This window comes from Triticum urartu, chromosome 7A (genome assembly GCF_056163025.1).
Source record: "Triticum urartu cultivar PI428250 chromosome 7A, HENAU_Tu73, whole genome shotgun sequence".
Classification (NCBI taxonomy): domain Eukaryota; kingdom Viridiplantae; phylum Streptophyta; class Magnoliopsida; order Poales; family Poaceae; genus Triticum; species Triticum urartu.
The window spans coordinates 118356369-118370268 of NC_141879.1; the positions used below are offsets into that span (position 1 = coordinate 118356369).

Consider the following 13900-nt stretch of genomic DNA (forward strand, 5'->3'; position numbering starts at 1 on the left):
TCAGGTGCGGCCGGCTTTGGAGCGGGAGAACCCGGCGCTCGACGAAGGCGACCAGCAGGTCGGATGCCCTGAGGCCTTCGGTGCTGATCAGCTCCCGGAGCCGTTGGATGGCGGCGACGCTGTTTGCCGACACCGGCTTTGGTTTGTAGCCCCAGCTAGCCCAGGGCTTGGCAGGCGGGCCGGCTTTGTAGGCTGGCAGGTTGCGGAAGTCGGCCGCCGGGTCTATGTTCTCCACGTAGAAGTAAGATTGTTGCCACATCTTGACCGACTGCGGCAGCTTGATGATGGGGAACACGTTTTGCGGTGACAGTCGGCGAACTACAACGAAGGCACCGCACTAGGCAGCCACCTCCTGGACGGAGGTGCCCAGTTTGGTATAGAAGAAGTCTCCCCATGGCTCGATGGTGGGGAGAACACCGAGGTATCCTTCGCACATCATGACGAAGGCGGCCAGGAGCATCACGGTGTTGGGCGTGATGTGATGGGGCTAGAGCTGGTAGAACTCGAGGAATGAGTGAAGGAAGTTGCTCGCCGGCAGGCCGAAGCCCTGGATGAAGTGCGAGAGGAAGACGACCCGCTCGCTCTCACCCGCCGCCGGCGAGATTTCTCCCTCCGGTGGCACGCGCGCCTTCACGTGGTTTGTGCCGGGGAGACGCCACGTCTTGCGGATGAAAGTTATGTGATCCTCGTTGACGTTGGATTCGTCCCAGTCTCCTCCTCGCTCGCGCGCCATGGAGAGCCTGACAAAGAAGGGCGTGGCGAGGAAGCTGATAATGGGGCAGAGCAAGGAGGCTCGGGCGAACGAGCTCGACGAAGACGAACTGCAGCAGCACTCCGGCGTAGCTCGGGGGGCGCTGTAGCGAAAGGAAGAAGGAGGCAATGGCGGGGTAGAGGGGCGCGCATGCTCCGCCGCTCTCTATCCTCCCCTACTTATAGCCTGCGGGCTATGAAACCGAGGGGGCGGGCGTGGGATCGTGCGATTAACTGTGCCCACAACCCCACGTCCCCACCTTTATCATGCAAAATTACTGTGCGCAGTAACTCCACGGGCAAACGAAACCGCCCACCTCGGCCGCAGTGGATCCGCTCGCGTGCCGAGGCCCGGTGGTGGTGGGCCCGGCCTGCTGAAGAGTCCCATCGCGCGCGTGGGCTCACAGGCTGGCCCGACCGGCTGGCACCACGTGGCGTGCCCACTACAGGAGGCTGATCGAGAGGCTTAGCCAGCACGCCATCTGGTTCCTGCCGATGCATTCGAAATTCCAGGAAGATCCGACTGGACGTATCCGACTCCCGCCAGCCGGCTTCCCGGGAGTCGGACAAGGTTTCTTTCAGAGTACCCGGAGGAGGAAACTGTTGAGGCTCCTTGGCACATCAACCGCGGCCCTTCACCAGCTTCGGGGACTACCGTCGAAGTAATGGGCCACGGGTAGCCTAACCCGAGTCCCAGAATCTTTCAAGACATCGGGCCAACTGCGCCCCTCAAAACGTCAAGATGAAGTGCCGCCTTCTGGTGGCCGGCTGGCTGAGCGGCCGACTGCCAGAAGGTGGCCAAGCTTAGGAAGGCGGCTCCAAGACAGGCCGACTACTGGTAGGCGGCCTCCAGAGAGGCCGACTCCCGGCAGTCGGCTCACGGTGCCCTCAAAGTCTGCACCCCCGTTAAAGAAGACAGGACAGGGTGAGGCAACAGTGTAGCCCATCCCCCCCCCCCCGAATCTGGGGCCGGGCATGGCCACAGTGCCTCATACCAGCGGAGATGTCCCCTCGGCGCGGCACTGTTGCCATTTTGCCCTTGACGTCACTCCTAACAGGCAAAGCCCTATTCCCACGACCGCCTGTCGGTACGGCCCAAGGACGGCGGGCCCTATCGGTCAGCGAGAGCCCGGAAGACGGCGGTAGCTACGCCTGTCGGACCCGAGGGAGGCCGGCTCCCAACAGTCGGCCCGGTCCCTCCTCGGAGATCCACGCACCATTAACCAGATAAGATGCGGAGTGGCTACAGTGATCTCCCACCAGGCGGCGGGACTATAGCCACACCTCCCCGACCAAGCACGCGTCATTAGCAACACGGTTACAGTAATCCGTAGCCGGCAGGGCCCGCGAGCGGCGAAGGCGGCCTATCGGCTCTATACCAGACTAGGTGGCGGGCCCCACAGTCGGGGGAGAGGCCGGCGACCAGAGAGACTGATAGCCGGGCCCTACGCCCGACCGGATTACCGTTGTACCCCTGGGGGGTAGGCCTATATAAACCCCCCAGGGCACCCATGCAAAGGGTTTGCACCCTGTTAGGACTAGATTCATACCTAGGAGATGAGAGAGCAAGCCTTGCCTTCTCCCATCTCTAGCATACTGCTCGAGGAGCACCATTGTACTCACTTGTGCCTTAGTGATCATGCGGAGACCCCGCAGAGCAGTACTAGGGGTGTTATCTCCTTGGAGAGCCCCGAACCTGGGTAAAGTTTGCCGGCGTACGTGTCTACGCTTCATCCCGCCTCCAGGCACCGGCGACGTTCTACTCGCTCCCACCATGATAAGCCATCCATTGGCATATGTCGGACCCAACCCCCGACACATATGATGTAACTCTTTTGCGGTGTGTTTGTTGGGATCGATGAACTTTGAGTTTATGATCAGATCTATCTTTTTATATCCATGAAAGTATTTGAGTTTCTTTGATCTCTTTTATGCATGATTGCTTATAGCCATGTATTTCTTCTCCGATATTTGGGTTTTGTTTGGCCAACTTAATCTATTTATCTTACAATGGGAAGAGGTGCTTTGTAGTGGGTTCGATCTTACGGTGCTTGATCCCAGTGACAAAAAGGGAAACGACACGTATGTATCATTGCTACTAAGGATAAAACAATGGGGTCTATCTCTACATAGATAGATCTTGTCTACATCATGTCATCGTTCTTATTGCATTACTCTATTTCTCCATGAACTTAATACACTAGATGCATGCTGGATAGCGGTCGATGTGTGGAGTAATAGTAGTAGATCCAGGAGTCGGTCTACTAATCTTGGACGTGATGCCTATATAATGATCATTGCCTGGATATCGTCATAATTATTTGGAGTTCTATCAATTTCCCAACAGTAATTTGTTCACCCACCGCTTTGCTATTTTTCTCGAGAGAAGCCACTAGTGAAACCTATGGCCCTCGGGTCTTCTTTCTCATATATTTACCTTTGCGATCTACTTTTCTCTTGCATTTATTTTCAGATCTATTAATCCAAAAACCCAAGAATACTTTGCTACACTTTATTTTATTTGCGATCTATTTATTCAATCTATTACAACTTTCTCCCATCCGTGCACCGTTTCTGGCGCCGTTATCCGAAAGGGATTGACAACCCCTTTAACATGCCGGGTTGCGAGTGGTTGTTATTTGTGTGCAGGGGCTGTTTACGTTGTGTTGCTTGGTTCTCTTACTGGTTCGATAATCTTAGTTTCATATCTGAGGGAAATACCTACCCCCGTTGTGCTGCATCATCCCTTCCTCTTTGGGGAAATACCGACATAGCTTCAAGTGACATCACATGACAAGCTGTGTACCAGACCAAATGTCTGCCTTGCCACGTGTCTGGCAAGGGGGTACAATAGTGATCCAGAAATGGATCACTGGACAGTGGTCAAAATTATCCTTAGTGGAATAAGGATATGTTTCTCGGTTATGGAGGTGACAAAGAGTTCATCGTAAAGGGTTAAGTCGATGCAAGCTTTGACACTGATATGGATGACTCTGAGTCTCAATCTGGATACATATTGAAAGTGGGAGCAATTAGCTAGAGTAGCTCCGTACGGAGCATTGTAGACATAGAAATTTGCAAAATACATATGGATCTGAATGTGGCAGACCCGTTGACTAAACCTCTCTCACAAGCAAAACATGATCACACCTTAGTACTCTTTGAAGTGTTAATCACATGGCGATGTGAACTAGATTATAGATTATTGACTCTAGTAAACCCTTTGGGTGTTGGTCACATGGCGATGTGAACTGTGGGTGTTATTCACATGGCGATGTGAACTATTGGTGTTAATCACATGGCGATGTGAACTAGATTATTGATTCTAGTGCAAGTGGGAGACTGAAGGTAATATGCCCTAGAGGCAATAATAAAGTTGTTATTTTATATTTCCTTATTCATGATAAATGTTTAGTATTCATGATAGAATTGTGTTGACCAGAAACCTTAATACACGTGTGAATACATAGACAAAACACTGAGTCCCTAGTGAGCCTCTACTTGACTAGCTCATTGATCAAAGATGGTTAAGGTTTCCTAACCATGGACATGAGTTGTCATTTGATAACAGGATCACATCATTAGGAGAATGATGTGGTGGACAAGACACATCCGTTAGGTTAGCATGTTGATCATTCAGTTATATTGCTATTGCTTTCATGTATGTCAAATACATATTCCTTTGACTATGAGATCATGCAACTCCTGGATACTGGAGGAATGCCTTGTGTGCTATCAAATGTCACAACGTAACTGGGTTATTATAAATATGCTCTACAGGTATCTCCGAAGGTGTATTGTTGGGTTGGCGTGAATCGAGATTAGGATTTGTTACTTCGAGTATCGGAGAGGTATCTCTGGGCCCTCTCGGTAATGCACAACATAAGAAGCCTTGCAAGTAACTAATGAGTTAGTTGCGGGATGATGTATTATAGAGCGAGTAAAGAGACTTGCCAGCAACGAGATTGTACTAGGTATGAAGATACCGACGATCGAATCTCGGGCAAGTAACATACTGATAGACAAAGGGAGTTACGTATGTTGTCATAAGGTTCGACCGATAAAGATCTTCGTAGAATATGTAGGAGCCAATATGGGCATCCAGGTTCCGCTATTGCTTATTGACCAGAGAGGTGTCTCGGTCATGTCTACATAGTTCTCGAACCCGTAGGGTCCGCACACTTAACGTTCGTTGACGATATAGTACTATATGAGTTATGTATGTTGGTGACCGAAAATTGTACGGAGTCCCGGATGAGATCACGGACATGACGAGGAGCTTCGAAATGGTCCGGAGGTAAAGATTTATATATAGGATGATATGGTTCGTCCAAAGGGTGAAGCCCACGGGGCTTTAGGTTGGTGCAAAAGGAGTTTTGCGGAGGCCAGGGAGGCAAACGCCGGAGACCCTGGGCCAGACGCCAAGGCCCATGGCGTCTGGGCCAGGCGCCAAGGACCGTGGCATCTGGTCCTGAAAGACCGGGAAGGACTCTTCCTTGCGGGCAAAACCGACTTTGAGGAGGCTTTTACTCCAAGTTTCGATCCCAGGGCTCAACATATAAATAGAGGGGCAGGGCTAGCACCTGGAACACATCAAGTATCACCAAGCCGTGTGCCGGCAACGCTACCCCCTCTAGTTTATCATCTGTCATAGTTTCTGTAGTGCTTGGCGAAGCCCTGCGGAGATTGTTCTTCACCAACACCGTCACCACGCCGTCATGCAGTCGGAACTCATCTACTACTTCGCCTGTCTTGCTGGATCAAGAAGGCGTGGACATCATCGATATGAACGTGTGCTGAACGAGAAGGTGTCATACATTCGGTACTTGATTAGGACGGATCATGAAGGTGTACGACTACATCAACCGCATTGATAAACGCTTCTGCTTTGCAATCTTCAAGGGTATGAGAATGCTCTCCCCCTCTCGTAGCTATGCATCTCTATGGATAAATCTTGCATGTGCATAGGAATTTTATTGAAATTGCATGGTACATTTCCCAACAGGAACATCATTAGTTCTTGTCTTGTTTGCATAGCTCAAGAACAACCCCTGCGATCTTCGGCTTGGGTATCGGCTTTGTCAAGTGAAGAACCATCCCAGCTTCGATGGCCTCATGCAGACCCTCGTCCGTGGAATTCGCGGTCAGCGCGATGATCGGGGTGTGGACGCCATAGCGACTTTCTTCGTCGCTATACAATAAATGATTAAAATAATAGTAAAAGGTAAAAAAAATAAAAAATGTCGACATACAAAATAGAAATGCGTGTATGCATTAAAAATAATCTTCATCTTGTTTTTTCAGTAATACATACATACATATTTATTTATGTATTAAAAAGTTTATGTATTTTTATTTAGAAAAATTTCATAGATTTTAGAAAAAAATGTTCATGTTTTACCTCCAAACAAGAGTTCAAGTATTTTAAGAAGTTGTTTATGCAACAAGATATAAGTACATATACTTACAAATGGTTCTTCTATTTGCTCTAGAAATAAGAGAAAAATAAGTATGTTTTTTTCTAAAGTGAACATCAACGATGATTTTGAAAATTTGAAAGAAAGGAGAGAGACATACGAATTAAGAAAATAAGAAAACCAAACAAAAGAAAGAAAGAAAGAAAGAAAAGGAAACATAAAAAACCAACATGGATCGCACTATAGGGGTCTCTTCAGACTTGGAATAGGATTTATAACTTCTATGTGTGTGGCGGTCACCATTCTTGTCAGTCCGACTATGTGATGGGAGCTCATTTAATTTGTATTTCGGGATCCAATACGGAACTTTTGCTTTGAATGATTTATATTTGTAATTCTGTGACCACTCGTTTGTTTAAACAGAAAAAGCAATCACAAAGTTGCATAACATAAACCATTTCACACAATGTCACAGAATTACAATGTAATTTTGGCATGCTGTTATTGCTTAACCTTCTGCTCGGCTGCTGAGTTGTCTGTCTATTGACAACACTACCTACAGCAGTAGTTAAAATAGCAGGAGCAGGATCTTGATTACTAACACTATTCCCATATGCATGGGTGATAAATAATTAAATATCCTCGCGAGAACAGAACATCATCAGTTCTTGTCTTGTTTGCAGAGCTCAAGAACAACCCCTGCGATCTTCGGCTTTGGTATCGGCTTTGTCAGGTGAAGATCCATTCCAGCTTCGACGGCCTCCTGCAGCCCTTCCTCTGCGGAATTCGCAGTCAGTGCGATGATCGGGATGCGGACGCCGTGGCGGATTTCTTCCTCGCGGATGCGCCTCGTCGCCTCATAGCCATTCATCACCGGCATCTTAAACGAAGAACATACAATTGCCAGCAATGTCAGAAATTATTAAATCACATCATCTGAAACAAATTGAGGAGAAATGGACCGATGCTTGGCATGGTGTTGCTGGAGAAATTTGTGTACCTGGCAATCCATGAGGACCACGTCATAGGGCAAGGCGTTCCGAAGAGCTTCTGTGAACATGGCAAGAGCCACGGAGCCATCGCCTGCAATCTCCACGGCTGCTCCGAGATCGCTCAACATCTGCCCGTGGATTCTCTGCAGAAGCATGGTGTCGTCCACCAGCAACACGCGCATCCCCTCCAGTGGCTTGCAGTCTCCAACATTGGCTGGTCCCACGGGCACTGCGAGCGTGATTTCGGACGCTGACGCAGTGGTCTGATCTGCCGCCGACATCTCGAACTGATATGGATGTAGGTGCTCGAAAGGGGATGCCTGGAGGTCTCTCATGACCTGGAGGAGCTTGTGCAGTCGGGAGCCGTGGATGGGCTTGCGCAGCTCGAGGTCGAAGCTGCTCGCCTCCTTGAACCTCCTCAGATCCTCGGAGGGGGTCTTGAGGTCTGTCAGGCAGACGACCTTGCACGACGCCTGGAGCTTGGTCCTCGCCAAGCTCGCCGCCTCGCGGGCGGCCTCGTGGAGCCTCCCAGCGGAGACGTCGACGACGATGAGCAGGCTGAAGGCGTGGAGGTGCCCGCCGTGGTTGCCGCCCATGCCCCTGCTGCTCTGCAGGTGGCTGGCCATCTCCTTTGAGACGAGGCAGCGTTCTATGGTGTCGTCCAAGTCGTTGCCTCCAGCGCTGTGCAGCGATGACATCGACGTCGGCCTTGACGGCGAGCCGCTGAAGGCAGAGCACACCTTGTCGATGGCCGGGGCGAGGAGCTCGGCGCACGAGACGGGCCAGATCTTCATCCCGACGCTCTCCATCCATGCATGCAGGATCCGGCGGGTCTCTTCGCCGTGGACGAGGAGGACGCAGTGTCCGCCCTTGAAGCAGGCGGGCTCCCTGAACAGAGAAGGCGCTGCCCTCCCTTCCTCGAGGTTGTCTTCAACCTCTGGACTCTTGCTGGCCTTCAGGAACACGTTGAATCCAAAGCACGTTCCCGCTTCTCCTGGCTCCTTGTCCCTGATGCTTATCTCCCCTCCCATCAGACGAACCTATATATACCAATAAAAACAACAAAGAAAATCATAAGTAAATAAGAAATAACAGACACATGAGTGAACAATATAGTTTTCAAAGATAAAGAGTCACGAACTTTTTTTAGAGTGTCAAGTGCTACAAGCAAAGTTGCATGAATTTGTCTTAAATCCAATCAAAATTCTACGCATCTGGATTAACATATAGCCATCTTCATCTCAAGTCACTCTTAATTTATATATAACCTCCAATTGATATACTTTTAGACTTTGGAGTTTGTAAATTTAGAAAAAAGTTTAGGAAGTGGCAATTCAAAAGCGTAAAAAAGAAATACATTGACGCGCTTGAGAGCATTTTAATATGCACAGAAAAAGATGAGATCACTTACAAATGATTGCACAATTCCAAGTCCTAGCCCGGTGCCACCATGCCCATTCTTCACTAGAACGTAGTTCTCAAACACAGACTCCCTCTTCTCTTCGGGTATCCCCACACCAGTGTCAACAACCTCAAAATAAAACTCAACCGAATCGGGATGAATTTTCAAGGACAAGCTGCCATTCTATTCGGCACAATTCTCACTTATTCCAAGCAGCCAACCGAGGACCCCACCGGCGCGACGGCGGGGGGCGAACTTCGACGGGGTGCTGATCATGGAGCCCTTTATGACAGGGCGGTTGGCCCATGCACGGAGCATGACATGGCCTTCATGCGTGAACTTGATGGCGTTGCCGAGAAGGTTGTCAAGGATCTGCTTGACACACTTACAGTCACCGACAGTGGCGGTGCACCGGAGCACGGAGAAGTCGCAAGGGTCCTAGATCACCTCGACACCTCTTGACATCCCAACGACATTCGCCAGGTCCATGGATTCCTCGAGGACATCTGCCATCCTGAACTCTACCTCTTCTAGTTGTATCTTCCCGGACTCCAACTTGCCCATGTCCAGTATCGTGTTAAGAATATCTGAAAGTAACATAGACATGTATATATATATATATATATATATATATATGGATGATAAGTCAACAAATAATAAATTTGTCGCTTATGCATAAACAAAAGGCACGATAACATGGTGCATAAATGCAGCAAAATATTTTCCTAACCAAAAATAGACAATAAGAAAAGTATTAGAACAAGGTGTGTTTACTGGCCGCTAAGATAATGATATGTGATAGCTCCATTTCAACTATCCTATATTTAAATATTTTTAGAAACAAAATATTAAATTTTTTTGCAAGTACAATATTAATCCTTTACCAAACAGAGAATGATTTCTTGAGTATTCTAGAAATTATAAGCAAATGTTATATTTAAAACGTAGAACTGAGCTCTTGGACACTTCTGCACCTAAAATTGTAAACAAATTATTTGAGGAAACTTCGCTTTTACAATAAGCAAATTATAATGCTATGGTCAGGACTAGTACTAAATAGTCCTATACATGGGAATGATATGTGTGGATGGTAAGTAGGGCCATGGTTGCGGACTAACCGAAGAGCTTATTGGTGCCGACATCCATCTGGTTGAGGTTATATATGAGGTTGGTGTTGCCGCGGGTCTCCGACCGGGAGATCTCGATGAGTCCGGCGACAGCAGCGAGCGAGGAGCAGATGTCGTGGCTAGCGCGGGCAAAGGCATTGCTCTTGTTCATGCTCTTGCGCTCCGTTTGCTGGAGCGCTTCCTTCTGTTGCACTAGCTCGGCCTCCAGCGCGACCTCCCGCACCCTGACCTTCCACAACACGCGTGCCATGAGGGAAGCACACTACCATTGCCACTATCGTGACTGCACACATGATGCATAGGACGGCCACCCCGATCCGTCGGACCTTGGTTGCCCCGCTCCACTCGCTGAGCACTAGCCAGACTCGCTGGATAACAAGAAGAAAAACAACCGTAGATTATTGTTTGTACGATGTCGCCCGATCAAATTTTTAGACATACATATGTGTGCTACTACTACGAAGGAAAAAAAATTCATCCAGAGGATAATCTTCGGATCTGGGATGGAAATAGCCGAATAGGCGAATCACTTCGATCGGGCCGTTGATTTGGAAACTTTTGTGCTTTTACGTAACCTTTTCATCTTGAGAAGTTGATGACATTTGCTGTGAATATCTCGCAGATACTTGCCACCTTATGCACGTTATATGATGTGGTGTCATTAGTTAATTATAAGCTTAAATTTAGTACATATATGTGTTATATATATGGATGATGGCTTGTGATCGATGCTAGATGGACAGGGTGTTACCAGGTTCACTCCGGAGAGGTCGAAGCTCGTGCACGCAACTTGGTCCGACCCGACGCTGTGGAGCACGATATCGGGCTTGTTAATGGCGGACGCGGTGCAGTTGGTATCCGAGAACAAGGTCTTCATCAGCTCCGCGTCGTGGCCGGGCCTCCCACCCACCAAAGGCTTATAAACCGTCGCCGCGCCGCTGCGCTTGTCGGTGATCGCATAGTAAGTGCCCGCGGCCGGATCGGCCGTGGTGATCGTCAGCACGTCGACGGGGACGGCGGCGGAGACCACGGCGGTCTGCCCGACCGGCGCGGAGAAGACCATCACCTGGACGCTGGAGTGGACCCACCCGGCCCGAAGCGCCGCGGGCGAGCCCCTGTTGGCGGCGGCGAGGAGCTGTGTCGCGTTGGGCAGGTGCTCCGGCCTCGTCGCTGGGACGGGCCGGCCGGTGAGACAGCCGGTCACCGGATCAACCGCCTGCTCGGTGTACCATTTGTCGCGTTGGCTCACGAGCTTCGCTGTCTCCTGACCGTTCTCGGTGCGGTAGTATGTCAACGTGGTGCCGTTCACGCTGGTGTATGACATCTCGGCCACCTGCGGCTGCATGGCCAACGCCATGAACATCCGTGGTCCCACCTGTCAGGTCAACACAGAAGCATATATGTACATGAGTTATTCAGTGGTGAAATTGAATGTATTTGGACGTGCCATATTTCTCCCATATACATAGAATTAATATACATGCAAAAAAGATACTTATTTGTCTGTGTATGTACATGCGTATATATACATATCAGTGCGCATATTTATACAGCAAATCAAATAAGATCATACGTAATTGTGGTTCAAAAAGGAAGTGCACATACGTGCAAAAAAGAAGAAGGCACAGTTAAACCATAGAGATGCTCGGTAAATTACGTGTCGGAAATAAGATGATTTGTTGCTAGGGATCTGCAAAGACTGCACGACGATGGCGCGGAGTGGTTGGCTTTCATGAGAGACTGCATGCCAGCGGCAATGTGCACCAGCGACACCTCCACGGCGTTCGTGGCGGCGCTGCACGCGGCATCATTTATATGGGAGGAGACGGAAGAGTACGCGAGAACCACCGTAACCACGATCACTCCATGAACAATAATCTGCGTTACATCAAACACACTCCCAATGAGTAAAAAGTAAAATAAAATAATGCATAGTTATTAATTTAAAATGTCTTTTCGCCACAACGTGTTTGAACTCATCTAACGGTAACATTTGTCGTGACATTCCATCGATATTCGTTGTGTCAATCCATCGGCATGTAAGCAATAACTCAAGATTCCGAGCATTTCTAATAATCCAGCGGTATCGTTTGTCGTGATATTCCACTAATAGATGCAAGTGGTAAGGCAATATTCGGGGTCTTTACGCTCACCTAACGACAACATTTGTCGTGACATTCCATCGATATGTCTAATACAACGACATGAAGAGCGACATATGAGCATACGACAAAAGAGAGTTCTTCTGATAGTTATGTCAATAGTGGGCTTTGCCTCACACATGTGGGGATATCCGTGTTGTATGGAGCATAAGTATAGCTATATAATGATGAAAACTATGTAGAATTACTTTGAAGTCCACGACTTACACACGTGGAAGGATATCTATATTGTACGGAACAAATTCCTAATCACAAGAAGAAAACTATTTACTTTTTTATTCGACGCCTAAAACACACGTGGGAGATGTCCGTACTGTACAGAGAGCAATCTTAATTCGGCTTTGCTAGAACTCATCTAGCTAAGTTTTAGTTATGTCTCATTCACTTTTATAGCCATTGGATTGATACTATAAGATGCGTGCGTGCTGATGTGGTTTGTAGTACTATTTTTATCTGTTTTTGTTTTCAGGTGAATGAGACCAAATTATATCTCAGCTAGATGAGTCCTAGGCACTTCCATCTTAATTACAAGATGAAAACTTTATAGATCTAGTTTTCATCACTATCTAAGAAAATAGATAGCATACATCTGACACGTGTGCGAGGATATATGTATTATACGAACTGAGGCATCAAAGATGAGAACCTGTTAGATCTACTTTTCAAGTCTACGCCTACTTTACAAATTTAGGATGGTATCTATAATGTACGGAACCGAAGTTCAATTACAAGATAGAAAATCAGTAGATCTGCTTTTGAGCACCGTACACAAATCGATGGATGTACAAGCATATAAACCATATGGATCTGCTTGTCAGTCCGGTAAGCCACTGGATATGCAAGGGAAAACAATCAAGAAATAAAAACAGCCATGAGTTTCATAAAAAGAAGCCATGTACATGAAGTGGTGTTTCATACCAGTGGGATTAAAACCCAAGAATTTTTGAAGAAGCTAACCCACTTGCCAACCTCTCCAGCCATCCTGAAAGTATTGTAAAGTATTCTACAGGAAGGAAATCTCTCTTAGGTGCCGGTGAATAATTCTTTTTCTATAAGGTCAGCAGCCTTTTATAGATGCTCGGGGGAATACACTTGTGGGTTTAGAGCGCCGCTGGTTTTCCAAATCCACCGTCACGGTTTATTTACCATGTATAGTGGCATTTTGTTCCTGCACCGTAGAAAAAAGCGATATCTTTTCCTGTACCACAATAAAAAATCGGTATTTATTATTTAAAATATCGGTATTTACTTTTCCTATCTAATATCAATGCGTGGCCCGTATAGACAAACACTGTGATAGAAAAAATGATACAACGCGATCTAGCAATCAATTGCCAAATCAGGGCTCAATAAATTATATCTCCCTCCCGTTTGAATAGTTCGGGCGGGCGTGAGGCACAGCCTTGCACGGGAGCAGTGTTGCCAGGCGCACGATCGCCATACTTTGTGCAAGTGTACAAGGAGCAATTAGCTTCTTGTCTTAGATAGTAGCATTATTAGTTTTGTTAAGGTAACTCTTTGTTACGTTTTCTTTGCAGGTGAACTCTTTGTTATGTTTGATGCTAAATATAGAGCACATGCTCGACTTATGTTGAACTGGCTCCGTTACCGGGAGTCCAGGACAGATGACATGAACCAGGTCTTTCCCTCAAGGAAAAAAAAAAGATGAACTAGGTCCTTTCCCTAAAAAGGTGAAAACAAATAAACAGGTCTTACTAGTTCAAACTCAACTCACTAGTGGATCATTAGCTGGAAATCTACAAGCACGGAATGGGGATATCCCATTATTTTGTCCCCACACAGACGGCATCACTTGTTCCTCTTGTGTGTCGTATGTGCAATAAGTATGTAGTACGGTTCATGTGAGAGCATACACCATGTCACATATACTCTGATGAGAATACAAGACAAGACACATACACAGTTCTTTCGTGCATATTGTAGTTGGTGGATCTCTCAGATTGATTTTGGTATACGGATGTAGCCTAAATAGACTCATTTTGACGGGCATAGTTTCTTTCCAAATAGGATCTATCTAAAAGAATAGCGG

At 47.5% G+C, this 13900-nt stretch overlaps 1 pseudogene; it reads right to left on the bottom strand.

The window, feature by feature from the left end:
- Nucleotides 1-6673: 6673 nt before the first annotated feature.
- On the bottom strand, nt 6674-12831 carry LOC125525432 (putative histidine kinase 2; annotated as a pseudogene).
- Nucleotides 12832-13900: the final 1069 nt, after the last annotated feature.